At 38.8% G+C, this 27,998-nt stretch overlaps 1 protein-coding gene and 1 long non-coding RNA gene across 2 annotated transcripts in view; both read right to left on the bottom strand.

Annotated features, from left to right (window-relative positions):
• The window catches only part of LOC148085133 (uncharacterized), a 523,722-nt gene that overhangs the window by 358,415 nt on the left and 137,309 nt on the right, over positions 1-27,998 (bottom strand). The gene's annotated exons all lie outside the window — the stretch shown is intronic.
• Positions 19,744-26,816, bottom strand: LOC148085136 (uncharacterized). The gene is made up of 3 exons (XR_015710481.1): positions 26,707-26,816; positions 20,567-20,657; positions 19,744-20,498 (listed from the first exon to the last, which is right to left on the bottom strand). It is a non-coding gene; the product is annotated as an uncharacterized LOC148085136 (long non-coding RNA).

The raw sequence follows: 27,998 nt of genomic DNA, 5'->3' as shown, positions 1-27,998 counted from the left end.
TCTGAACTGACACGGAAGGCTGATTTGAGCAAAAATCACTTCAAGAAGTGGATGAAGTCTGCAAATATAAGTACATATGCTCGTTTTGTTGCAGCTCAGGAAATAGTAAGGCAGGGGAAGCCGTTTGCAGATGGAGATATTTAAAATAATCTTTCATTAAGATTTCAGAACATCTATTCACAGACTTTAAAAACAAGAGTGAAATTGTACAGAAAATCAAGGATATGCCCCTCTCTGCAAAAACTGTCAAAGACAGAACCATACAAATGGCAGAAGACATCACCAGACAGTACATTAAAGACATCAATTCAGCTGTTGCCTACTCAATTGCCTGTGATGAATCCAAAGACAAAGGTGATATTGAACAAATAGCGCTGTTCTGCCGGTATGTAAACTCTGCTGGGCCACAGGAAGAAATGATTGAGTTGATACCACTAAAAGGCCAAACACGGGGGGAGGACGTCTGTGAGGCTGTCTTGAATTGTTTAAGAGCCAAAGGAATAAACACCGCCCACCTGGTGTCAGTGGCTACAGACGGGGCACAGAGTATGACAGGAGCGCACAAGGGCTTTGTGGCTTTACTGCAGAAGTTGCTGGACAGAAAGTTGCTGACTTTTCACTGCGTCCTGCACCAAGAGGCACTGTGTGCTCAAACATTTCCTCCGGAATGCACAGACGTAATGAATGTGTTCATTCAGATTGTCAATAAAATAATGGCGAAAGGTTTAAATCACCGTCAGTTTCGTTCGTTGCTGGACGAGCTGGAAAGCACATATTCTGATCTCCTGTTGCACAACAAAGTCCGGTGGCTGTCTAGAGGCGAGAAGCTGAAACGCTTTGCCGCGTGTCTGGAAGAGGTGAAAACATTTCTGGGCAGCAAAGGGCTCACATATCCTGTGTTGGAACAGCCAGAGTGGCTGGAAAAGCTACACTTCATGGTAGACATGACAGCGCACCTGAACACGCTAAACACAGCTCTTCATGGGAAAGGACACACAGCCCTGTGCATGTTGGAGGAGGTTTTGGCTTTCGAGCGCAAGTTGACAGTGCTTGCCAGAGATTTACAGAAAGGTACACTGTCACACTTCCCCAGTTTGAGTGAGTTCAAAAAAGCTCACATTGTGTATTTAGAGTATTTACATTCTGCAGTCATTGCAATGCAAACATCGTTTGGGAAATGATTCAGTGAGTTCAGAGGAAAAAACACATTATCCTTCCCTGTCACTCCCCTCAGCCTCGATCCATCCCTGTTGAATATGACAGCCTTTCCAGGTGTGAGTCCACCTGATCTTGAAATGGAACTGGCTGACATAGCCAACAAAGACATGTGGGTGTCCAAGTTAAAGCGCCTGACAGCGGACCTTGAAGATGTTTCACGCCAGAAGGCCGTTCTTGCTCAGAATCACAAATGGTGTGATATTGAAAACCTCCCCAAACCAGACAAACTTGTGTTCGAAACTTGGAACGCTATCCCCGACATTTATGTGGACATGAAAAAGTATGCACTTGGAGTCCTGTCGATCTTTGGATCCACATTTGTATGTGAGCAGGTGTTCGTCAACATGAACTTTATTAAAAACAAACATCGCACACGCCTCACAGATGAGAGCCTACAATCCTGTGTGAAGATAAAGGTCATACAGCCCTGATGTGGAGACGCTATGCGCTGCGGTTCAGGAGCAGAAATAACATTGACCAAGTATGATAAATGAATTAATTTACTATAATTTGGCAAATATTCACATTTTTTAATTGTTCAGTGAAATAGACATTTTATTATTCAGGTTGGCAGCTGAAGGCACGGCGCCAGTAGAAGGATGACGGCACAGAGAGAGAGGACGGCATTTTTGGTTCTCTGCCAGTGGATCATTTAAGTTTGGCGTTTTGTTTTTTCATTACTACAAGGAGGACTTAAATAGTATTTTACTTAACCTTCAACACAACGTCTTTTTCGGAGTAAAAAACGTTTTGTTGCATGCAGAAATTTTATTTCAATTTCTCTTCAGTCGTTCATTGATTTCATAAATTTAACCCATAATAGTTTGTTTATACATAGCACAAAGCAAAAAAAATTGATATACAGTGTTATTTCATTTTAAATTTCAAAAGAGTTTTGTGGCTCCCATTGTTTTCTTTAATTTGTGAAACGGGTAAAAATGGCTCTTTGGGTGGTAAAGGTTGCGACCCCTGCATTAGACAAACTTTTATTTTCAGAACAACTCATTTCTGGTAGATTTAACTTTAAAATTGCCTCTAGGTAAACATGACCTGAAGAAAAGAAGCACCACCTTTGAGTCTTAGTCCAAAGTAAGTAAGTAAGTAAGTAAGTAATTTTTTATTTATATAGCGCTTTTCTAAACCAGGGTCACAAAGCGCTTAAACAATCAAAACAATATTCAATAAAGTACATACTTTAAAGATCAAGATAAAACTGATAACACAACAGGAGTTCCAGAAAATCAAGGAAAAGCCTAAACAAACAGTCTGGAAGGATTTCTCTCCTCTGGTCCTGGACCGTGTGCCAGAAACCATCAGTAGATTCTGATCCACAGACCTCAGAGCCCGAGCTGGGGTGTAAGGCTGGATCAGATCAGTGATGTAAGGAGGAGCCTGACCATGAATAGATCTGAAAGTGGAAACTTTTACATTTATATCGATAATGATTAATTCATTGGAGTTATTAATTAACTATGAAACACTACTTTGAATCAATCTCATTTACTGAAGTCACTTCGTGTTGTTGTGATTAATGTTCTTTACTGAGTAAGAGGCTCGTAAATTGATTATACAAACATATGAAAAATTGGGTCCGGTCCTGGTCCTTTGTTGCAGGCTGGCAAAGATCTCCCTTGACCGAGTTGGCGTAACTGTCCAGAGATGTATCTTTACTCGGTGCAAGGGGTCACAAGTCTTTTCTGGAAGAGCAGTTTGGTTGCTTGGTTCAGGCTTGCTTGGCTGGCTGCAGGAGATTGGGTTGCAGCTTGCTTGTGTCTTGAGAAGCTATGGTCAAGCTGGGAAGCTTCTCTCACCAAGTTGCAGGAAGGGAAGGGGCAGGAGTCAAGAACGGGGTCGAAGAGAGGAGAGGATGGGACCCCAAGAGTGACAAGCGTGTCAGGAGTGTAAGGACCAGAGAGTCAAGAGCGTGATTTGTATCACGCACTGCCTCTTTAAGCTATTCAGTCTTGACCCAGGATTGATGCGCTGTTACTGATTCCTCACCCCCCATTGGCTGGAGATGAATGAACCACTTGAAGTTTTATTGTCAAAATAATTGTGTGATGTGTTTAAAGCTGGATTATGTGCTGGACAAAGGGGCCCCAGCAGAAGAAGTTATAGTGAGGGACGCCGACATCTGCCTCTGAAAAGAGCATTTTTGGAGCCTTGGTTGCAACATGTAAACGGAATGCAATGTAGGTTCAGATTTATTTTATTACTTTTGGTTCATCTTTGTTGGAAATGATGTATTAGGTTTAACCCGACTGCAATTATTTTTAACTTATACAATCTGTAGAGATCCTGCTCTACTAAACGTCTGCAGGACCTGAATTCACCAATTTAGTTTCAGTAAAATAATTAAACAATAAAAGTTCCACAAGTAGTTCAATCACAAATAAATGTACTTGTAAAAGACAAAGACAAACAAAAATACTCTCAATTTAAACTAGACTTGTCACTCGATCTCAAACACAAAATAATGAACAGTTTGTCCATCATTATTGAAAATTAATAAGACTAATTAATTAAGACCGGATACGATGGGGCCGCTTCACTCCGCAAAGACAATGAAATAAAAAAGTATCCGAGTGTCTAATGGATTGGGGGAGGCTTCCATGTCGGGGGGACTTGGAGGTGGTCAGTTGGCTCAGGTGGATTGGATATGTGGCTCCTTCAACTCAACTCAAACGCCGGATCTTTGATGATCTCTGAATGTCGGGCTGACAGAAAATCATCATCCAGCTTTTCTCGTTCCTTTTGGTTGCTCACAAACTCATCGGATCGTCAGTTGTCCTCCATCTAAACTCTTGTAAACGGCATTTAAAAGGCCGGGCTGTGTCCCATATCACACACTTCTCTGTGTGCACTGGTTTATAGTACACATTAAGATGTGTATGTGTAACCAATGTGGAAAATGTAGGGTTGATAGCAGTGAACTATCAGTCCAGTAAATAAAATAATTATGGACAGAAGAACATTCATCCACCACATACACAGTAGAGAAAATAAATATTTATATTATATTGTCTCCTACTCTAAACTATCATAAAAATATAAACAAAATATACTTTCACAAAGTATTCAATAACCAAACAAAAACAAAATAGCCTCCTTGGCTGGAAAATGTATTGTCTTCAAACGAAAAATAATATTGTCTGTTTGTTGTGCTGACGAGCAAAATAAAAGTGCATAGAGTGAGTATCAATCCTGAAATACTCTAGTTTGTCCTGGAAGTCTTTGTGGAACAGATGTTTACTCGTCCTCCTTCGGTGACAATCAGGAACCAGCAAAGAACAGTGAAGTTCTAGGAGTGACAAGCGAGTGTTTCAATAGAAATGCAGGAGCGATGACACGTGTCTCAGTCTCTGAGCCGCTGAAGCATCTCAACACCACGCGATAACAAAATATAAAGTTCAACTCACTTTCAAACAAAGTGAAACAGTATAATATAAAATACTGTTGAGAAAATGTACACTTGCATGAAGTTACAAAACAATGTTCAAGCTTCATACACATAAACGTAAATAGTTGCTTCGATACAACGTTCATTTATACACAGAAATAGAAACAGAAATTTGAACAATAATATAAACGTATTGTTTAGGCTCACCTAGGAGTGACAAGCGAGTGTTTTAATTGCAATGCAGGAGCGATGACACGTGTCTCAGTCTCTGAGCCGCTGAAGCATCTCAACACCTGAGTCTCATCAGTGGAACACAAGTAAAACAATGACCGTCTTAAAGCGACAGTGTCTTAATGCGATACAAACATCGAAAAGTAATAAAACACAAAAATAACAACTGGGTTGAATTATATTATTCCAGTGAAAATAATTGAAACATAAAACACCCAATAAACGACTGGGTTACATATGTACTTGGCCAGTGCTCAAATTTGGCCACGGTAGTACTGTCTCGAATAAAACTCTGCTGCTACACACTTACAGGAAATGACTCGACAGCTTCTTCTTCTACTACTTTTTAACACTGACTGAAACCAGTCTTTGAAACACTATCACTGACACTTGACAACACTTTTATACAATTGAAACAAGTTCTGTTTCATTGTGTTATTACTGTTGTTTTGTTGTGTGACATTTACGTCGGTATCTGCTCTGAAAACGGTCGTCAGTGACGTAGCTTCAGTTTAGCTTCAGTTTAGCTTCAGTTTAGCTTCAGTTTAGCTTCAGTTTAGCTTCAGTTTAGCTTCATCTACGTCACTAAGATGGAGGTCGTTGAGGGTGGAAAGTGTCCATCGATCCACACTCAACTTTCCCAATTCATTGCAGATTGTGGACTAGATTTTCGCACACTGATAATTGGGACACACTTGTGCACTCAAAATATTAAGTGTAAGTGCAGAAGTGAACAATTTGCGACACAGTCCTGGTCTCACTCGATTCGCCGCCCCATGTCACTCAATCACGGGAACATGAGAAACACAGCTGTCAATCATTCCATCAATCCAAAATAAACATTCATAAATGAGTTAAATTGTGCATCATCTGAAAATAAAACATTTAAATTATGCAAAACAAAATGTACAAGATTAAATGTAAACAATAGGTTACTTAAATGAAATATCTTATTTGCTTTAAAAAAGTTCATAAAAACCCCACAAAGCAGATATTTTCTTTTCTTTGCTGATTTCATTTTTTCTTTCTTTCTGTCTGATTGAACAACTATTTTGACGGAGCTGTTTCATGTCAGATCTGCTTCCTTTTTAACACAGTTAAACCTGAACCTGATGCATGCGCCGATGGACCGGTGCTGCTCGACCCATCCCAGGTGTGTAATGTGGCCTTCTACAGAGACAACCTACTGCCCCCTGCTGGCGAGTTCTTCCATCTTTCTCAGCGACGAGGCTGAGGCTCGAGACGTAATCCATAGCGACAGCCTGTAGAGGGCGTAACAGCATTTGTAGAACCACGGTTCTAAAAATAAAAGGGTTCATCTTGTGTTTAGGTCGGTCTGAACAATGAAACTAGAGATCCTCTCAAAAGAAACATTAAATAAAATCTTTTTTTTTACTTTAAATTAATATAGTGATGTGTTGATGAAGCTTCATGAAACTGTGTCATTATTTCCTGAGTCCACTAGATGTCACTCTTTGCTCTGTAAACTGAGACCCCGAAGTATAAACCCGGTTCAGCAGTGCAGTGTGCGGGTCCCACTCCTCCGGGAGGGACTGATCTGTGAAAAATATGACCCTGCTTCATGAAGCTTCATCGACACATCAATAGATCTAATATCACTGGCGCGCTACAGATGGCTGAACATTTTGTTTCTGGCTCCCTCTACTGTTAGAGATAAAGACTTTTTAGGTCAGTTTTATCTTCCTTAGAAGCTTAAAAGCCATAAAAGAAAGAATGTTGTTTGTTTGCCAGTGTAAAATGTTTATTTAAGGGTAAATGTTTATTTTTTAGTTTTAAAAAGGTGTATTCATGTATTATGATGGATACACAGAGACAAGCGAGGAAGAGTTTTGTTGTTTCCTTCTGTCTGCAGGAGCTGAACGAGTCATCACCCTCAAGATGGAAATCCCCGGCTCCATAACTCCTCTCATCCAGGAGATGTTGGAGAACTCTGGAGGCCTGGAGAGCGGCAGCTCTGCCCAGCTCTACCAAAGCAGTCCAGCCACACAATCGGCGTAGTGACGGCCGACAAAGTTATATAAATACATATAGATATGAACTATGGTGTTTGACATGAGGGCGACTGAAAACCTTTTCTGAGATGAGAAACTGTTGTATCCCTTCACTGTTTGGATCTTTTCGTACCACCGAGAGTATTGAGGAAGATGTTTGACTTTGATGTCACGTGTACATTATTCTGATGAACACAAAGAGCAAACAGAAGTTATTTCCAGTCCTCACATGTATGTGCACAAAAAGAAAGTCGCTACGAGTGTCACAGTCTATTCCAGGTTGTTTTCCACGTATTGTTTTGTGCTTCCAGACAAATGGAAAACAAATGATTGTATGATATGGTCACAGGTCTTTTCAAGAAATCCAGTTCATGAAGATTCATTATAAAGGGGATATGTATATAAGTTGTATTAATTTCTGCAAAACTATGAAGAGTTTTAGGCTTCACTTGATTTTGAAAAGAAAAAACCTTTTATGTGTTTTGTTCATAGGTTTGTGATTCCAGGAAATACATTTTACTGAAGGAAGTTTTTGTGTTCGACTAAATACTGGACACTTAACTAATCACCGGCTGTTCAGAATGAGGCGTTCACGGTTCCCCCCCTTTTGTTTTGACCTACAGTAGGTATGAACAAGTAGCACTCCAGTCGGGGCATATCTTTCTGGTCATGTAGCAGACAGAGACGGAGTCTGGAAGTGTTGAGGTGGATCACATCTCGGGCTCGGACGTTCCTGTAGCAGCTTCATGATATTGATCCATGTGAAGAGTGGTGTACATACACACTGTATTGAATACAAGTGATTCTCAAAAGCCTCTATGTGGGTCCGTGTCATGTCGTGGTGGGGAAAACTAGATTGTAGTGGTCCCTCTGGACGGGGGATCGTGAAGGTCCTTCTGATATTTGTCCTCACGCATCGTCCCCTGTGTTAGAAACATGCAGGATCCAGAGCAACCTCACACCCTGTGATACACTTGATGCCAAAACGCCTTCACATCATCTTGACCATCGTTACTGTACACACACCAATGTCTCAGGAAGGAATCATGTTGTGTGCTTGGCCTGTCCATTGTATATGTTCTGTGCTGCCCCCCCACTATGTCACTAACACACACACCTCTGCTACTGAGCCCCTGTGTTTCAAATCACTCAGACCAGAAGTTGTGCAGAGAGACTCCGACCCTGAACATTATGGTCTCACCATGTGTGGAGTCTCTCTACGAGTCCTTATTTCTTCTTCTTTTTTTTTGTACAGTCAAAGCTGCTTTCATTTAGGACTTAACATGTCCAGAACAACTTTTCTCTGCACAGCTGATCTGGAAGAGAAACGGACGCACCTTCGCTTTGAAACGTATGGAATATGTTGCAATTTTGTCAAGATTATCAAGAGACTTTGATTTTTTTTAAAACCCAACATTTAATGATTATTGTTGTGTCGTGTGAATCACTTTTATAACTACATTCTGCTGTATTTGAGTCTCAAGTGTTGCCTTCAGTTTCCTCCAGCAGGAAAGAATGTTGCTGTTGTTTCTTCTAAATAATGAAAAAATAAAACATCAGGTCTATATAAAGTGCTGAAATTAAACAAATAATAAACTATTATAAAAGTACTATATGATTCACCAACACATGTCATCTTCAGGGTGTGACACCCCTGATGTCAACACAAAGGACGATGTGTCAGTTAAAGGATAAAGAAAGACTAAAATGCTGCTAATTGTAATCTGAGAGAACATCGCTCCCTCTAGTGGTGATTTAAGATAATTCACTGTCCTGTCAATAATTCTGCAAGGACTAAGATAAGTTTTCCTCGCTGCAGGGATGGAGTGAACCACGACAGGTGATGATAGAGTGACTCGTGTGTTTATTTATTGACAATGGCTCTATCTAGTGGTGGGACTGTAGATTACAGTCAATGTTTTACGATCCAACTCTTGAACACATCACAGGAAGTAAATACCTGTTGTTTGTAATAATGGAGCCGTAAAAATGGAAAACTAATTATTTTCAATCCTGTTATATATTAGAGGCTTCAATAAGCACCACTGTTGTACGGCGTGTTCTTCTTACTCTGACATGCTGGTCATCCAAAACTAGTGATGGTGAGATGAAGCTTCACTAACAGTGTCATCATGTTTAATGCTCAGTAGGTGGCGCCTCCGTTTAAAAATGATATGAGGTTTGATCCAAGAACGTGTTTATTGTTAAATGTTTAAATATTAAATATATTTATTGAAGTTCTCAGGCTCAGCTCCAGCTAGTGTTTCCTCATCAAACGCATTGAAAATTTCAGTGCAGAAGATTTACACTGAGAGACTGAGATCTTTCACTACAAACACATTTAAAATATATATGCATTTAAGTGTTTTTATGATGATTTCTTCTCATGTGGAGCTTCAATCCAAAAGTTACAGACGAGCAGTTTGGAGGTACAGTATTTGGATGTTTTCATGTGTCTTTTTGGACGAAGATGAAGACAAAGACAACTGAGCTCCAGTTGCTACATTAAAATGAACAAACATTTTTGTCTATAACTCTAAAAAGAACACATTACTCTCAAAATAATCCCAGCCCTTAGTCGACATGAGGGCGAGTAGAAAATGATGAGTTTGAATTTTGCGTTTATTATTACTTCAGACGTGTGAAATAAAAAGACAACAAAAGACTTAAAACATCACATGATTCCAGAACTGTTGTAATAGTTTTATTTGACCTACTATTACATGATTGAGTAAATAATGTTGAATACATTCAACTGTTACTTTAACACACTTTCATTTGCAGTTAATGAAGGAAGAAAAACTCTCTAAACTGGATCAAGATTGTCTCACGATACATTTGTCAAAGTGTAGATTCACTTGTCAATTATAACATTAATGATCAGTTTATAAAATATAATATAATGTGATTTTGAGAATATTGTGCAAAGAACTGTATGTTTTGAAGCTGTTTGACTAGAGGATTGAATTTGTTGATCTTTTTAAATTCCTGTTTCTCTCGCTCTGTTCCTCTGATGACATCATTTCTAGGCGACAGATGAGATGAAGTCAATCTGTCACGATCATGTTTAGCTACTGTTGAGAAGTACAGTTTGAAAAAATAACCATTAAACCACTTACTTTCAGAGTAAAAGAGGTTTAACTAGAGAACGATCATAAAAGTCACAAACAAACGTGAAACAAATCCAGCAGGTATGTTAGGAAACATTTGACTTAATAACATATTTTCTTGTGTTTCTTCTGAGAGTCACTCTGATAGTCTCACTTCCTCTCCACCTCCAGTCGCAGCTTTTCAAATCTGTCAGGATGATCCAGATAATCCTGATCCTCCATCAAGTTCCTGTTGTCGTTGGACAGTAGGAGGCGCTGCTGTGTGTGAGTCCAGTGAGAGTGAAGACTGAGAGAAGAAGAGACATGAGGTGATGATGGTGGAAGAACGTTGTCTTGACGATCATATACTGATCCAAACTGAGACGAGTCAATGTTCTGTCAACATTCTTCTGAGAACTTGAGAGAAGAACCATGTGACTGAAACATCCCAGAATCATCTTGAATGTCAGATTTGAAGATGAAGTCAGCAGCTAAACTAGCATGTAGCTAACATGAGTCTAGTCTAGTTGTGATGAAGATGTTCAAGTGAACACATGATTCAATATGAAGTGATTCATGTGTGAAATGATGTTTAAAGTGACTCAACATTGTGAGTTGATGATCAAACTCACGTCTGATTTCAAATATTTGACAGAAATATTTCTTTGTTCTCCACTGACAGTCAAACTGAAACAATGTTGATGTTGAAGCTCCTGAAGAGTTTTGAGCTGAAGGACTTGAAGATTTGGAATCAGAGCTTCACTTGATACTGTAACTGTGAGTCTTTAACATCTGCACGTTTGTTCTGGAATCTTCTTCATCAAGTCCATGTCCACAAAGACCTTCAACTGCTGTGTCAGCAGATGAGCTTTGATGTTGAAGTCAATCAATGGAATCTAACTTACCATTCATGGATGAAGGTCTAACCAATGTGGTCTACAGCCTGGAGGAAGAAAGAGTCAGAAGATCAGATTCATTTGATTCAGATGTTTCATGAATATTGTTTCATTCTCAGTGGACGACTCAGTCATGACTGTTGATGACAACAAAGATGGATCTATAAACAGGCTGCTCAGTCTCAACTGTCTCCTTCATGCTTCCACTGGTGTCCAGCAGGAGAACATGGAGGAACTCAGAGTTTGGATTCATGTGCTCAGTTCAGATGAAGAGTCTGAGCATCAAATGTTCAGTCTGAAGATCTTTGGAGTTCAGTCAGTGAGTTCTGCTGCTCTGTTCATACCTGAGAGTCTCCAGTCTCCAGTCTGGACTCTTCAGTCCAGCAGACAGCAGCTCCAGTCCTGGTCCTCCTGGATGATTCCCTCTCAGGTCCAGTTCTCTCAGGTGGGATGGGTTCAATGTCAGAGCTGAGGCCAGAGAAGAACAACCTCTCTCTGAGATCTGACACCATGACAGACTGAAATGAAGGAGAAACACTTTTAGAAACTTATCAGAACCAAGAGAAGATGATATTCTGACCTGAGAGTCTCCAGGTGACAGTGTGGACTCTTCAGTCCAGCAGACAGCAGCTCCACTCCTGGATCCTGCAGCTTGTTGTCACTCAGGTCCAGTAGAGTCAGACTAGAGGACGGAGAGCTGAGGACTGAGGACAGAAGTGAACAACTTCTCTCTGACAGTCGACAGTAGATCAGGCTGTGAAAGAGACGAGTTTCATCAACAAGTGACTTTTTCAATTCTTTATTTAAAAACAATCAACTATTTACTTTCATAAGATCATGGTCACATGTTTGTTTGAATATTTATCAGGTTGGTATAAATGAGGGTGAAATGTTGAACATGACGACAGAAACACAAACATGAAGAAGGAGTAACAACAATGTTGAGGTTGTGGTTTGTTGTTAAATATTTACTTTAGAAAAACAGACTTTCCTACAAACTAGTGAGACATCATTGATTTATGCTGAATTGTTGGAACATGAACAAGTATTTCAGTGAATGTTTTCATGTGATCAACTTGATCTTGATTAATCAAATTAAATGAAATAAAGTGTTTTTCAACAAACAGTTCATGAGCTGAAAATAAATAATACTTCAACAGGAAGTGACATTTATCAACACATCGTCTGCGAACAAGGAAATCTGGCTCAGTTGCTTCATCAACCAGGAAACAAGAGCTGAGACGACACTCGTCTAGTTTCGCTCCAGATATTAGAAACATGACATTTATTTATATTTTCATTTCTCCTGAGAGACAAGAAACCAGATGAACTGTGGACCAGACATGAAGAGAGAAGATGATGTTCTGACCTGAGAGTCTCCAGGTGACAGTGTGGACTCTTCAGTCCAGCAGACAGCAGCTCCACTCCTGGATCCTGCAGCTTGTTGTCACTCAGGTCCAGTAGAGTCAGACTAGAGGACGGAGAGCTGAGGACTGAGGACAGAAGTGAACAACTTCTCTCTGACAGGAAACATTTGTTCAGCCTGTGAAAGAGACGAGTTTCATCAACAAGTGACTTTTTCAATTTTCTATTTGACAATAATTGAAAGAGTTTATTTATTTATTTATAATTTATAATAAAAACAATATGTTTTAATTGAGTAAAGGTTTTTTTCACACGTATAGTTTAATATTGTTATCAACAAGTATCCTTTTAAATTCATTATAAAAATGTCAAAGTGTTTAAAATCCAATATAAATTTTAACCCTGGAGTTTTGAAGAGGTAAAAAATAGAAATAAAAGAATAATTAAATGTTGTATTTAATTGTATCTCTTCAAAACTACAAAATTAAAATAAATATATATATATATATATATATATATATATATATATATTTTACCTCTTTAAATCTACAACGTTAAAAATATAATTTTTTTACCTCTTCAAAACACAGACATTATAAAAATGCTGGTATGGAATTATGAATTTAAAAAAATCGAGATTCAATATTTTTAACAAGTATCCTTTTAAATTTATTTTTTAAACGTGTTTAAAATCCAATATATAATATATTTATATTAAACTCTATGTGTAAAAAATGTTTCCATTATTCAATTAAAACAAAACCAACCTTTCAATATTTAAATTATTGAATTAAATTATTCAGAAAATAATTCTATGGTTAAAAAAATTCAACAATCAATAAAATAAAATGTTAAATTCAATCCTTCAATTCTCTGATGACACTGATCTACTTGCATAAGAAACAAAGCAAATGTTTTTCAATATTCAGTTCATGAGCTGAAAATAGATTCAACTGCTCCAACAGGAAGTGACATTTATCAACGCGTCATATTCAAAGTAGGAAATCGACACTTTTCTCTCTTAATGTTTGACCTTGAAAATGTTGAAAACCATGATCAACTTGATGAGACTGATTGTTGCAACAGTCACATGTCAGGAGAATGATCACAGATACCATCAGCACAATGGATTCAACAAGAAATGGAGACACATGTGTTCAGTGTGAAGTGAAGTAGTTGTAGATGAGCCTCACAAATCATTGGAGAAAGACATTTCTTACCAACATGTTAGTTTTCACACCCGTATATAACCTGAGCACAAATATTGATATTTTCTTACAACACACTTGGTTGTCACGTCAATACTTCATCTCTCCTGTCCTGTTTGTGGGGGCGCTAATCCTCTAAATGAGGGTGAAGAAGTCGTAACCAGCGGCTGATGAAGATGACGAGTTAACAATAGTGTCAGTACACGATGAGGGCAGCCTACACTGTACAAAAACAAACAACTCACCACACATGGATTTCCTAAATGTTACAAAATAAAATGTTCATATCTGGATCTACTACCTGAAAGAATCAATAATCAAACAGAAATATCTTCTTCACATTTGAAGTTAATCTTACAGCAAATGACATCAACTTTCATTGATCTCTTTACATCCACCACACATGATGACTTTAACCAAGTCTTTAAAATGATCATCAATATATGATTTGACTGTTAACTGATGCTTTTACAAAACTATACTTTCTATACGTGAGTGTCAGTGAAATTAAGTTATTTATAATTGTATTATTTATCTTTATTTTATAATGATTTCATTCACACAGTTGCAACATTAAATTCAAGTAAAAACAGTCGTTTATTGTAAACAATTGACTTTGAAATGACTTGTTAATGTGGTTCAGTTCGTCAAAGTCACCACTCTGAGTGTTTTCTCTGTCACAAGACAAAAGTATTTATGATTCCTTTAATAATACTGACGTGTACAAAATACTTATTAAGTGAACAAAGATCTGCTGTTTTTTTGTTTATGTTTTAAGTCTCCGTTGATGGTTGTTTTGACTCTGTTGGTTTGGACTGTTGCTGAATGAATTGGAGTCTCAGTAAAAGACATGACAAACAAAACTTATTGGCTTCAATGAACATTTATGAACATATTTAGCTTCAAAAGAAGCTTAAAGTAAGTAAAGTAGTTTTGTTTCATTAAAGAAACTTCATGATAAATTGAAGAAAAATGTAAGAATGATGCGATTAGTCGACTTAATGGTTGAATATTTGGTGAGCAGTCGACTGTTAAAATAGTCGTAGACCTCATGAACAACAGATGAACCATAAGAGAAGAACAGAGACAACAACGGTGGAAAAAACAAACAATGAAAACAAATCAAAGACAAACCTCAAGATTCCACTCTAAAGTGTTTTGTCTTCTACGAGACAGATGACGCGAGAACACTGGATAAAGAATATGAAGGACTGTTATTTTGATTATTATTCATTTTCATTTAAAGTTGACGCTTGTTTGTTTATCATTACAATGATTTATTAAGATGATATTTTTATAAACTACGTAACATCTTTACCTGCTACACAAACATACAAATGTATCTATGAGCTGCTTCACTGAAGAACAAAGTGATGACAGACTTTGACTCGTGTTTCCACCTCTGACTTTACATTTGAGCTTTGATGATGTAGAAAAGATGATGTTCTGACCTGAGAGTCTCCAGGTGACAGTGTGGACTCTTCAGTCCAGCAGACAGCAGCTCCACTCCTGGATCCTGCAGCTTGTTGTAACTCAGGTCCAGTAGAGTCAGACTAGAGGACGGAGAGCTGAGGACTGAGGACAGAAGTGAACAACTTCTCTCTGACAGTCGACAGCAGCTCAGGCTGTGAAAGAGAGTTTCATCAACAAGTGACTTTTTCAATTTTCTATTTGACAAGAATTGAAAGAGTTTATTTCAAGTTTAATATTGTTATTTTAGTAATAAATAAAATGAAAAAAATTCAAGATTCAATATTTTTTACAAGTGGCTTTTTTAATTTAATATACAAATGTGAAAGTGTTTAAAATCCAATATATAATATATATTCAAATTATTTAATAAAATGATTCAGAAAATATTTCTATGGTTAAAAAAATAGAACATTTTAATACAATTAAATGTTAAATTCAATCCTTCAATTCTCTGATGACACTGATCTACTTGCATAAGAAACAAAGCAAATGTTTTTCAATATTCAGTTCATGAGCTGAAAATAGATTCAACTGCTCCAACAGGAAGTGACATTTATGAACTTATTTTGCTTAAAAAGAATCTTAAAGTAATACCTGACATGAATATTTTAAATTAAATACACACAGTCGGACAAAGAGGATTATGAAGACGAACCCCTTTGTTTTTATTGTTTATTTTTATAGAACACATTTCCTGAGAAAAAGACAAGAGTTGACCTTTTGTATGAAACAGTAAAGTTAAATAAAGCTGCATTTTTATTGATGTAACCTTCGTGGTTTTGTTTCATTCAAGAAACTTTTCTATAAATAAATGTTGCGTACACATTCATTTGTGTATACGCAGTATAATTAATGAGGCCACATGTTTTAAATATGTTCTTTTGATTATTATTCATTTTCATTTAAAGTTGACGCTTGTTTGTTTATCATTACAATGATTTATTAAGATGATATTTTTATAAACTACGTAACATCTTTACTTTTCAATTCTCTATTTGACAAGACTGAACTAGTTACATCATAAAATCACATATTGTATGAATATTTGAGGAAGGTTTGTCTAAATTAGGATCAGTTTGTTAAACACGATGACAAACACAACAATCATCAAAGAGTAAATCAAACATTCATGTTTAGTTCATATCATCAGAAATGTTTGAACAACTTACAGAACTTTGTTTGCAGCTTGAACCACCGGCAGAAGCCTCTCAAGAACCTCGTCTGAACCATATCTTGAGTATTTCTTCAGGTCAAACTCGTCAAGATGTTCCTCTGAGGACAGTAAGATGAAGGCCAGGGCTGACCACTGAGAAGAAGACATTTGAGTGAAGAAAGGATCTGATCTCAGCTGCTGTTGGACCTCCTCCACCAGAGAAGTGTCCTTCACTTCATTCAGACAGTGGAACAGGTTGATGATTCTCTCTAGAGACACATCCTCACTTATCTTCTTCTTGATGAGCTCTGCTGTGTTGTGATTGGTCCAGGAGCTACTTCCTGTCTGTGTCAACAAACCTGGAAGGAGACTCTGGCTGGTCTGCAGAGAAAGACCCAGAAGGAAGCGCAGGAACAAGTCCAGATGTCCATTTGGACTTTTTAGAGTTTCATCTATTGCTGTCTGGTAGAACCTTTCTGTTTGACTTTTGTTTTTCAACAATCTTGAAGGTTTGGATTTTAGTTTTGATTTCATCAGGTTGACTCCAGAGTTGATGAAGGTCTGGTGGACGTGAAGAGAAGCCAGAAACTCCTGAACACTCAGGTGGATGAAGCAGAACACCTTGTCCTGGTACAGTCCTCTCTCCTCTCTGAAGATCTGAGTGAACACTCCTGAGTAAACTGAAGCTGCTGAGATGTCGATGTCACACTCTGTGAGGTCTGACTTATAGAAGATCAAGTTTCCTCTCTGCAGATGCTCAAAAGCCAGTTTTCCCAGAGACTCCATCATCTTCTTGCTCTCAGGATCCCAAACCGTGTCAGTCCCAGATCCTCCGTCGAACTTCACCTTCTTGACTTTGATCTGAACCACCAGGAAGTAGATGAACATCTCAGTCAGGGTGTTGGGCAGCTGTCCTGTCTCTGTGCTCTTCAACATGTCCAGAACTGTGGCAGTGATCCAGCAGAAGATCGGGATGTGACACATGATGTAGATGCTTCGTGACCTCCAGATGTGAGACATGATGCTGCTGGTCTGCTCCTCATCTCTGAACCTCTTCCTGAAGTACTCCTCCTTATGGAGGTCATTGAACCCTCTGACCTCTGTCACCATGTCCACACACTCAGGAGGGATCTGATTGGCTGCTGCAGGTCGTGTGGTGATCCAGAGACGAGCTGAGGGAAGAAGATCCCCCCTGATGAGGTTTGTCAGCAGGACGTCTACTGAGGTGGAATCTGTAGCTTCTATCAGGCGCCGACTGTTGAGGAAGTCCAGAGGGAGTCGACACTCGTCCAGACCATCAAAGATGAACAGAACCTGGAGTCCTTCAAAGCTGCTGAGTCTGGATTCTCTGGTTTCAGGAAAGAAAAGATGAACAAGTTCCATCAAACTCAACTTCTTCTCTTTCAGCAGGTTCAGCTCTCTGAAGGTGAAAGGAAAGATGAGCTGGAAGTTCTGGTGGGCTTTGTCTTCAGCCCAGTCCAGAGTGACCTTCTGTGTCAGGAGGGTCTTCCCAATGCCAGCCACGCCCTTCGTCAGCAGTGTTCTGATTGGTCGTTCAGGTGAGGCTTTAAAGAGGTCTTCTTGTCTGATGGTGGTTTCTGGTCTGGTCTGGTTCCTGGTGGCTGCTTCGATCTGTCGGACCTCGTGCTCCTGGTTGACCTGGTCTGTGCCCCCCTCAGTGATGTAGAGCTCAGTGAAGATCTCATTCAGAGGAGCAGAGTTTCCTGCTTTAGCGACCCCCTCAGACATACTGTGGAACTTCTTCTTCAGGCTCCTCTTCAGTCGTCCTCCACACTCTGAAGCAAGACTTCCTGAATGAAGACATAAGTCACACGAGTCAGAAGATTGTAGAAGGTGAAAATGGAGTCAAATCTTCAGATCTGATGCAAGTGTTCTTCATCTTCATCATGTTTGTTCACATGTTCTTACTGCTCCACAGACGCTCGGCCAGATCCTCCTCCTCCATGTCCTTCAGGAGATGAACTGTGATCTTCAGGAATTCTTCTCTGATGCTTCTCCACTTCTCATCTTCCTCCTCAGTCTGTGGAGTCTCTGGACTCACAAACCTCCAGACTCTCTTCAGCTCCTTCTGCATATAGTTGTAGAAGTTTCTCTCCAGTGACTGGAACAGAATCACAGAGAAGAAAGTCAGAGTGATAGTGGATCATCTCAAGAACCACAAAGACCAGAAGCTTTAACTTGGATTCAGCTGAAGGATGATGAACAGAAGGAAGCTCTAGGATGAGGACCTCCTCTAGTTCATGAACATACCAGCCGTTTGATTTCCAGTTGTGAGGGATGTTGCTGACCAATGAGAAGCTCTGAGTTCTGATGGTCCACTCTGAGAAGAAGAGATGAAATCAGACTGTAAATAAACTCTTGTCGTGTTGAAGGTTCTGATCGTAAGTAAACTAGAAGGTTCCTTTTAAAACCCACATACACCTCCATTAGAACTTAAATTTTGTCAAGCCAAACTGTTTATTTTAAATATAATTTTGATAAAAATGATTCTTCTTGGTCTTATTCTTCAAAGACTGACAACAGTCCAGAATATTCTGGTTCCTCCTGCTGGATCCTGATGAAAACACAACTCTGATCAACTCTCATCTGTTTCTATCCTGGTATTCACCAGCTGAACCACTAGATGTCCTCACACTGCTGCACATGTCCACCTCTGCACTACAACTGTGAAAGCAACGTTTGAGGTTTTTAATTGTGTCTTTATCTCCCCCTGCTGGTGATGTGAGTGAAGTGAAGTTCTCTGGTTTAATGTGTGTATGAACCTGGTAGACTCACACTTGTTCACTCTCACCTCACACCTGGAGACTCTTCACTTCCTCTGAAGTCCATATATCTCCCCATTGAAGCATCACTCTTCAGAGACACACAGCAGGGTTCTGGTCCAGATCTTGGTCCAGGTCCAGCAGGTTCTTGCTGCTGCTTTGATCTTGAACACAGAAGTAGAATGAGTGAGAATGAAGACATGGAGGTGCTAAAAATGGATCAAGGGATTGACTTTTTACGAAAGAACATGTTTTTTTTAGAAAGAACAAGCTGGACATATTTATTACATTTTGAGTTTATTTGACTTCCTTGAAAGAAGAGAAATGTCAACTGAACTTTAGTCTGAGCTTTTGTTGTTTAGTCTGTATCTTTTGTTTTTCTTTTCCTTCTTTATTTGTGGTGTTTTTCTTTACGCTAGATTTGTAGTGCGCGTAATGACAGAACATTACGGTAGCAGTGATGAAGCGTGAAAGAAATGTCTGTGTTTACGAAGCCGACGATATTAGTTCAAGTTCATGCTCCAGTGACGTCACTAGCCTGAATGGATCATGACTAGAACCAACAGCTTTAAAGCAGGAGTTCAGGGATTGAGCCTCGGTGTTGATGTTTATAACTGTTATTTATTTATTGTGTTGTTGCTACAGCAGCAAACTTGCCATCCATTCACTTATTTATTTGTGTTCAGTGTTGTTGAGGAGATCGTTATTTGTGATCATTCTCTTGTGAAAAGCTTCAGATAAATGCATGTATACAAGCCAGGCTTTGGTTCAGTTTGTGGAGGTGCGCTCGGTTTGCTCACCCAGTTGTCCAGGAGGTATTATGTGCTCACATAAGTTTAGGGTCTGCAGCCTCAAAAAAGAAGACACTGCTATATGAAGTTGTGGCACAATTGGAGTCGAGTGTTTTTAACTCCACACTTTTAACTGACTTTAATGCAAATTTGGAATTCCAGAAAGTCACATAACAAGCCTCAGCAACTTTCTACTCTGTAATAGTTAATAATACAGTAGTCTAACGAATCTTAACAATTCTAAGGTAGTACATTCTTCAGAATAAACTATCTGGTGTCAATAATGTGAGAATATTGATTGATAAACAAAAAGAAAAAAATCGAGAGGAGCCTATTTTGTAATGTTAATTATTAATTAAAATGATGCCTCTCGTTGTTGGCTAATGGCAAAAAAATATAAATAATGTTTAAATACTGAACAAAAACAAATAAGTAAAATAAAAGGAAAAAACACTATAAAAAAAACAGCAACAGGTAAATATAAATCACTTTGTACTTTCACACACATAATTTCTGGAAGTTTTACAAATGTATTTTTGTTTTGTACATTCAAATAATATATTTACAAGTACAAATGTTTTGTCAATACAAAATAAAAGTTACAAATATTAATTTTACATTTGTGGATATCACAACACACGTGCAACCATTTAATATTTGCAGATCACCCTCTAAACAGTTACAAATATAAGTGAGACAAAAATAGCTCCGTAACCCATGAGGTTTATAATTGTGTCTTTATATCCCCCTGCTGGTGACTCTTCACTTCCTCTGAAGTCAATCACTCTAAGCATTGAACCATCACTCTTCAGAGACACACAGCAGAGTTCTGGTCCAGATCTTGGTCCAGGTCCAGCAGGTTCTTGCTGCTGCTTTGATCTTGAACACAGAAGTAGAATGAGTGAGAATGAAGACATGGAGGACAATCTTGGAGGTCCTTGTCTTACCTCTGAGTGCTGGTCTGTTCATCGTGCTCCTCACACTGAGGGTATTTAAAGGAGTCTCTGTCCTCACCATGAGTCTCAGCAGGTTCTTCACCTTCACACAAACACGATCGTAAGATTCTTGTCAACATTAAGAGTTGTTCTCGCCTCATAGTGTAAAAACTTTAATCAATCCTTTCATAATGTCTTGTTTTCATTAGAGGAAAACAGATTTTAATTCACACGTTCTGCGCCCTCTACAGGCAGGGTTAGATGGAGCAGATGTAACCCAGGTGAAATTAGCCTTAGGTTAATAAATAGTTAATAAATTAGAATAAATAAATACACGAAATTCATCATTTAAATAAGTTACATTACTGACATTAAAACATCTAAAATAGATAAATACGATTTAAAACATTATTTCATGGCGTGGTATTTTGTTGTTTTTCATTGGTTAAGAGGTTGATATCCATTAGCGAATCACAGCGCTGATAGTTGGTGATGCGGAACCGAATCCAGGAAGTGAGAGCAGGTGCGCTCGCTCGTGTAGAACTCCGGAGAAGAAACCGTTAAGAAAAGAGCAGAGACTAGTGATGGCGAGATGAAGCCTCATGAAGCACTGAAGCCTCGCAGCCGAGTAGTTCATCTTTGGAGCAAAGCCTCATGAGGCTTCATTTGCACGACCATGCCATCATGTGGACAATTCGGAGCATTGCATATTTTGTTCGCAAATGATTGTCTCTGCCAGAGACGTGTTTTGACGATTTATTTTCCTATTGCAAGTGTTTTCTTTACCTTTCTGTCTATGTCGAGAGACTGTGGTTTTGTTTACCGTTTTAGTTTTGAGTCATTGACGAACTTTGCGGAGGAAAAGTTTTTCTTTTGAAGATCAAGCACCCAGCACGTGCTCGTGAACAGTGGATGGCGAGCTAACCCAACTAGGAGCTATGACTGAACTGTGTGTTTTTGACGTTGGAAGAGACACTTTACTCTCGTGTTTTGGGAGAGTGGACCTCGCGTTCCCGTTGTTTAAGTTTTCCCCCCTTTCCCTGCCGAGGAATACTCTCCAGGACCGCGGTAAGACTGTTCCGGTTTAAACCGCATTTTCCCCTCTGGATTACGTGAACAGTGCGTGGACTGCTTCGCGCTGTTGTGTGGAAGGGTAACGGTTTCCCTTTTACCTGCTAACGGACTGTTTAGCACTAAAAACTGATTGAATAGACACTTGAACAGTTTATTATTTTATGTTTCATACTATGGTGCATATCTTGAATGTTTTGAACTGAAATGTTGATTGCAACTGCATTTTCTCATGTGGGTTTTGTGAGATGCCCTGTGGTTCATGGTTGTAATACTTGAAAGAAACTAGTTATGTCAAAATAACTTCAAACTTACTGGATAACAATTCAAACTAGAATACAAAAGAGCTCTGAAATAATAACTAGACTACTGAAACTAACTAAGGTTAAGTTAACTAGAGACTCAAAAAGGATTCAAAAAGGTTTCTTAATCTAAAAGGTAACTGAGTAAAACTCAGGTTCTTCGAATTCATTTTGCATTTATGCGAATGTTTGTGTTCCTATGTTGTATGTATGTCATGTCTGTAAATGTCTAAAGGATCCATTTTCTAACTACTATTTTCATTCTCATTAGATAAAGCCGGCAATCTAAACTAAACTTTTGGTCTGTGATGTCTTCTCTTGTCATTATTTTAGCCAATTTACTGTCTTCCTACGAACCTAGTTTCTAGTCCCACAACAACTCACTATTAATATTTGTAGTAAGTGCTACACTGAGGTATCTTCTATCCACAGACGCAGATGGAACTATGAAATGAGGCGTCCACTATCCAGCATTAGCAGCTTCTCTACTCTGTAAAATCTCTTTCCACACTGAGATCTCAGGCTTTCTGGTCCTTGTTTTTGAGGCATTAGAGCAAATCTTCCTAAAGAAAGTCCAGCCCTTTTCTTCAACCCCTCCTGTCGGCACTCACCTGAGGGACCAGACCATCTCATCAGCTCCACCTGCCTGCAATTATTGAAGGAGAACAATAGGCTGCTTGGAGCTCCAGTCTTCTCCTTTCTTGGCGGTTCTTTTTCAGTGCGCCCCCTACAGACGTGTCATTACAGGCTCTTACACTCCTTGCTTGTTGTAAATCAGTAACTTAAAGCACTGTAGTGATGATGATGATGATGATGATGATGATGATGATGATGATCCAGATAATGAAGATGATGATGATGATGATGATCCAGATAATGAAGATGATGATAATGAAGATGATGATGATGATGATGATGATGATGATGATGATGATAATGAAGATGATGATGATGATGATGATGATGATGGTCTGATCGTCTCTGAGCTTCATTAGAATTTGTGGCTCACGTGCGCAACACATGCACTTATTCTTACTATGTTTTTAAAATGAGAGTGTTTTCTTTGCATGTAGTTATTATGTGATGGTGTATTTATACAAGTGTGTTTTTAAGGATATAGCTCCGATCACGTGATCACATGAAGGAAACCGGCTTTAGCTGCTTTCATTCTGCAGCTTCACTTTGATATAACTGACTGACGTGATGTTGTTTCACAAGAACGTCTGTGACTCTCGTAGAGAAGACTTGAAGGATCCCACTGTGTTTGTTACATTATAAAAACAATCTTATAATTCCTTATCGTTTTTTCCTAACTGTGTGAAATACCTGGAAAACAACTCAATATAAATCGATCATCTTAATAAATAAAGATAATTATTTTAGTGAATGAGAAACTTATTTTTAAGTTTACGAATCATTTATTATCCACTCATGTATCTACAAACATGTGTTTATTTTCAATCAATATTGATATTAATGTGTCTCTGATAAACATGGATCTGAGCAGTAAATATGTACATAGAACACCTTCAAACCTGTCAGGAAGTCAAGTTTCACGCCATTATTATTCTTGATAATTATTAAATTTGCTGCACACACACTGAAAGAGAAGAGAGCTCTGATTGGCTGATGTGCATGTCACATGGTTATTGCACCGATTGCTTATCTTCTCGTAGATCGCGACCGACTGTAAGGCACCTCTGGTCTATATTAACACTCACACGATTACACTCACAGTTACTACAACAGCACAGACACGAGTTAATGGTATATTATTTGCTGATAAAGAATATTTATAGACAAATTAGTCACTGGTCTTCTGACCAGAACTAACCAAACAAGACACTGATCAACTCCTTCTGACGCTGGTATAAAGCGTTGGACTGAAATAAAAGTATGTGACTCATGAAACTGGTCTTTCTTGTTAGACTGTTACCAAGCCTTGTGTTCTGGTTCATTGTCAAGATTTTATTTACTGTACGTGCTTTCATTTCTCTCCTGCAGGGAATTAAAAGAAAAAATATAGATGTTTTCTGAGGATTTCTACAGAGGAGGCCTGTAACCTAATCAACGCCATATTCAAGGATGGATTCGACATGGACGGCTTCTTCCCTCATTGTCTTGTTAATGAAGATATCGCCTGTGATGTTGATGAAATGTTCTGGACTGATCCAGATAATAATATTTTCACTGCTGGATATTCTTGTCTTTTTTGTTAGTTCCCCCCTATATTTTTTATAGTATATTTTCACTTGATTGTGTGTTTTCTTGTTTTTTTTGTATTTTGAACAGTACTGTTGTAGCATGGCACCGGTGAACAAGATGAAACCCCCTTCTTTTGCTCGTCCGACGTCCTTCCTTGTAGGCTCTTTATTAAAGTTGTTCATGTAATTGGCCCCTGGGTTACCAAAATAGTAAAGCTCCCCCTTTCCACAGGGGGTTTCCCCAATGCATTTAAACATGCCATTGTGGAGCCTTTACTCAAAAAGCCAGGCTTAGACCCGACTGACCTCAGTAATTTCAGGCCTATTTCTAAGCTCCCTTTCTTGTCCAAGATCTTGGAGAAGGTGGTGTCTGAGCAGCTGTTCCTGGATCAGAGCGACATCCATGAGAAGTTTCAGTCTGGCTTCCGTAAACATCACTCTACGGAGACAGCTTTATTGAAGGTGTCCAGTGACATCTGACTCGGGTAAATCCACTGTTCTGGTTCTCTTGGATCTGTCCTCAGCCTTTGACACAGTAGATCACCAGATCCTGCTGAGAAGACTGAGGGATGAAGACTGTCTGGGTCTGTGTTACAGTGGTTCTCATCATACCTTTCTGGGCGCAGTTTCAGTGTATCTGCCAATCAAACAAGGTCTGAATCATCTGTTGTGTGGAGTCCCTCAAGGTTCTGTTTTGGGTCCTTTATTATTTTTGCTATACTTGATTCCCCTCGGTGAAATCATTCAGAGATTTCCTGATGTTTCTTACCACATTTTCGCTGATGACATCCAGCTCTACTGCTCTTTTGATCCAACTGAGCCCCAGAGGCTGAACTTAGTCAATTGTTTGCTAGAAATCAAATAATGAGTGAAAACACTTTGCAGCTATATGTGGACATAATTGAAACTCAGGTTATTTCTCCTGATGATAAGGTTCCAGTGGTTCGGCGCACATACTACCGTACCAGGAGAGGAAAATCCTTCCAGACTGTTGCTCCTAAGCTTTGGAACGATCTCTGTGTTTGATGATCTACTGACTCCTTCAAGAAACATCTTAAAACATTCTTATTTGGGCTTTTCCCTGATTTTCTGGGACTCCTGTGTTTTTCTTACGTGTCTTGATCTTTTAAAGTATATATTTTAGCTATTGTTTTTTATTATCAAAGCGCTTTGTGGCCCTGGTCTAGAACAGCGCTTTACAAATAACATTTTCTTACTTATAATTGCTTCTTGTTTTTTCAAAATTGCGTGAAATGCCTGGAAAACAACTCAATATACATCATGTTGTCTTAACAAATAAAGATCATTAATCAAGTGAATGAGAAACATATTTTTTAGGTTTTTAAATAATTTATTATTCACTCATGTACTGTATCTACAAATGTGTTTATCATTGATCAGTATTTATATTAATGTTTCTCTGATAAACATGGATCTAAGCAGTAAATATGTACATAGGAAACCTGCAAACTTTTTTTGTGACCGACTATACGGTACTTCTGGTCTATATTAACAATACACACTCACATGATCACACTCACAGTCACTACAACAGCACAGACACACAATAATAGTATATTATTTGGTGATAAAGAATATTTATAGACAAGTTAGTCATAGTGGTTGAAAAAGACTTGATTCTTCACAACTGCCTCATCAGGAAGTTAAACAAATATGCACGCGCACAAAAACATCCAAGCACACACACACCCACACACACACACAAACACACACACACACACACACACACACACACACACACACACACACACACACACACACACACACACACACACACACACACACACCCTAACACACCCACCCACACGCACACACACAAACACACACACATTAAAGCACAGACACAAATGTAGATACAAAGCAAATACGCACATGTACAAACACAAAAGAATACTCACACGTACAGTAACACACACAGCACACATGATGACACACACACACAGATGTCAGGTGTTTGAATGTCTTCAGATTCAGATTTTCTGTCTCATCATTTGTAGATTGAGCTGCAGTTGTTTGTGAAAACATCAACAAGGATCGTCTTGTTGTGACAGTGGTGGAAAAAGACTAGATTCTTCACAACTGCCTCATCAGGAAGTTAAACAAATATGCACGCACACAAACACCCACACAAACCCATGCGCGCGCGCACACACACACACACACACACTCCCCTACACACACACACACACACACACACACACACACACACACACACACACACACACACACACACACACACACACACACACACACACACACACACACCCACACACACACACACACACACACACACACACACACACATTAAAGCACAGACACAAATGTAGATACAAAAGAAATACTCACATGTACAAACATAAAAAAATACTCACACGTACAGTATACAAACACACACACACACACAGGTGTTTGATTGTGATGAGATTCAGATTTTCTGCATCATCATTTGTAGATTGAGCTGCAGTTGTTTAAAAACATCAACATGGATCGTCTCGTTGTGATTCATTTCATTTCATCAACTGCTGACTTGTGTGAGAGTCAGAGAGTCACTGACCTGTCTGCAGCTTTCTTCTCTGTGGTCTCAGGTCCATGTTGGAGCAGAATTCAGCTTCTTCTGACCAGAACTGATGGAACAAGACACTGATCAACTCCTTCTGACGCTGGTATAAAGGGTTAGACTGAAATAAAAGTATGTGACTCATGAAACCGGTCTTTCTTGTTAGACTGTTACCAAGCCTTGTGTTCTGGTTCATTGACAAGATTTTATTGACTGTATGTGCTTTCATTTCTCTCCTGCAGGGAATTAAAAGTATAAAAATACATAATTTTTGATGATCTCTAGTTTCTTTGTCCAAAAACAACATGAACCCCTTTATCTTCGTAACTATGGTTCTACAAATTATTCTTTCCGTTTACTCATTTATTGTCATTGCAACTAGTACAATGAGAAAAAAAAGATGAGCTCCACACAGCAGGGGGCAGTAGGCCTCGTCTGTAAAAGGCCTCACTTTCCACCAACAAGGCAACTTTTTGGAGTCAGGAAAGCTGAAGTCTGCTGGTCACACTTGTAAAGGGCGTTGCACCCATAGTAACTATGTTACAGTTTTTTGGATTGCATGAACACTAAAATCAAAAGTCATACACAATTATAAAAACCTTATACTCGAGGAGCAAAACTCCAGCCCAGATTAACACAACTATAAGCACAATGTCAGCTTCACACTCACATGCAAACACACTTGTATCCATTACACACATATGCATATCAGCACTTCAGTGTCAACATTGATTTTACTGGCTTTTACTAGTTTTATATCCACCTTTTTATATTGCAGTTTTAATTGGTTCTTACTTGAAACTGTTTTATTTGGACATCACGACTCCCGGCTACATGCTAGTCATGGACACGTCAAACACCGTCGACTCTTCGGCGCTTCAAGGTCAGAGTCAGAACCTGCTCAAGACTCAGGACTCATCCATTTTATTGACACAATCGACTCTTTTAATTTATCACAGATTATTGATAAACCAACACACATGGTTTTATACACACTGGCCTCAACCCATCCAAAGTTTCACTGAAGGATATCTGAGTGTCGGACCATAAAGCTGTTCTATTAACAATGGACCTGGTTACTCCATCCCCCGAACTCCTCCGACTCACTCGCTCACATGTTTTTAACCCTCACCCAACATCCTCCTTCACAGAGCATTTTACTCCTGCTTTTTTTTAACAGCTTTAATCCTGAACCTCCCGGTTTTGCCAAAGACTTTATCCAAGATGAAAAGCACCTCATGTGCTCTTGATGTCATTCCCACGAAAATTTTTAAAGGATGTTTTTAACA

The sequence above is a fragment of the Callionymus lyra genome, chromosome 2 (assembly GCF_982586985.1).
Source record: "Callionymus lyra chromosome 2, fCalLyr1.hap1.1, whole genome shotgun sequence".
Lineage (NCBI taxonomy): Eukaryota > Metazoa > Chordata > Actinopteri > Syngnathiformes > Callionymidae > Callionymus > Callionymus lyra.
This window is presented reverse-complemented; position numbering and strand designations above follow the sequence as displayed.